Source organism: Lipotes vexillifer, unplaced genomic scaffold, assembly GCF_000442215.2.
Source record: "Lipotes vexillifer unplaced genomic scaffold, Lipotes_vexillifer_v1.1 scaffold164, whole genome shotgun sequence".
NCBI classification, from domain to species: domain Eukaryota; kingdom Metazoa; phylum Chordata; class Mammalia; order Artiodactyla; family Lipotidae; genus Lipotes; species Lipotes vexillifer.
The window spans coordinates 4,915,925-4,917,473 of record NW_006789313.1 but is presented as its reverse complement, the minus strand read 5'-3'; positions in this window follow the sequence as shown (position 1 = coordinate 4,917,473).

Sequence of the window (1,549 nt, the reverse complement as noted above, 5' to 3'; positions counted from 1 at the left end):
TGTCCCGAATGAAACGGAGCCACCCACTAGGCGAAAGGAGAGTGCCTGAGTCCCTAAACCCGGCATCTCAGCCATCTAGCCATTCACAGCATGGTGGGGTGATAACAGGGCTTCTCCTATTCATAGAGCTCTCCAGGGTCTCCCAGATTCCCTATGCTGGCATCTACATGATCACTGCTGGAGATTGCTTTCTCATATGTCTAAATGCCTTTGCGACCAATGTACTGCAGTTGTGACCCCACTCAGCTTGTTCTTGTTTTGGAGGAGATGGAATATAAAAACAAAGTACATGTTGACTCTTCTTAGTGTTGCAAAACTTTTTCTTCCCCAGGCCCTCTCCTTTAACTTTTCCTTTAGGTTATAATTCTCAGGCTTTCAATCTTCCCATCTCACTCTTGGCAATGCTGGTGAGCAGGATTAAGTCCATTCTTCTCTGGAGACAGTTAGTGTGTGTTCCCATCACTTTCTCCTATACTGTGGCCTGACTCTCTGCTCTGCCAAGGCACCAGGGGCCCCATGCCAGATGCAGCTGCCATGGGAAAGGGAAAGGATCATGTAGGTCTTGCCTGTCTTGTGCCCTGTGGCTCCAGCTGCCAGTCTCTCCTACCCAAGAAGTCATCTCTGCTTCTTGTTAGGGGCTCAGGGATCACTGAAGTCCTGCATCGTGTTAGAGAGACCCAGGGAATGAAGCTCATGCTTGCCAGCTGCTACTACAGGGGAGTTTGTAGCCAAGGTGGCATGATTTGCCTATGTCTATCCCAGGGAAGTGAAGGGATGAATATGTACCTTTAGGCAGAAAATAAAAACCAGAGTCAAGGGAAAGACACTAAACGTGCAAAAAGTTTTTCTAATGTCAGCCTTGAGAATGGTTGAATAACTTTCTGGAATCACTTCCAGGCCTATCCTCTAGCCAGGCTGAACCATGGACAGCCACCTCCAGGTGGTATTCTGGCTCTGCCTGGAACATCCTTCCCCACGTGGTTTTCTAGGGTAATTATTTATCCTCCCAGATTCAGTGTGGTGTCATCTCCTGCAGGAAACCTTCCCTGTCCCCTGCCACACACTCACCAGACCTGCAGTTAGGCCCCCATCTTCCCCGTTCACCTTTGTATTATTATTATCTGATTATTGGTATGTTTTCCCCCAGCCGACCGTCAGTTCCCGAAGGGCACAGTATGCAACACCCATCTCTGATGTCTCTGCCTAGAATGTTATCTGTCGTTTGGAAGGGACTCTATAAATGTTTACAGAATAACAAAATTGGGATCAATGGATCAAAGAACACAAACAATCCTTTTGGCTCTTGATATATTGCAAACTGCCCTCCAAAACGTTAACACCTATTTATAATGCCATCTGCTGGGGAATACAAGTTTCACTGCAACCTTGCTTTTTTAATAGGAGGAACTGTGCCTCAGTGCTTTCTTTGGGCAGGGTGGGGGGGCGGTTATATTTCGCCGTGCCACGCGGCATGCGGGGATCTTAGTTCCCTGACCAGGGATCAGACCCGTGCCCTCTGCAGTGGAAGTGCAGAGTCTTAACCACTGGC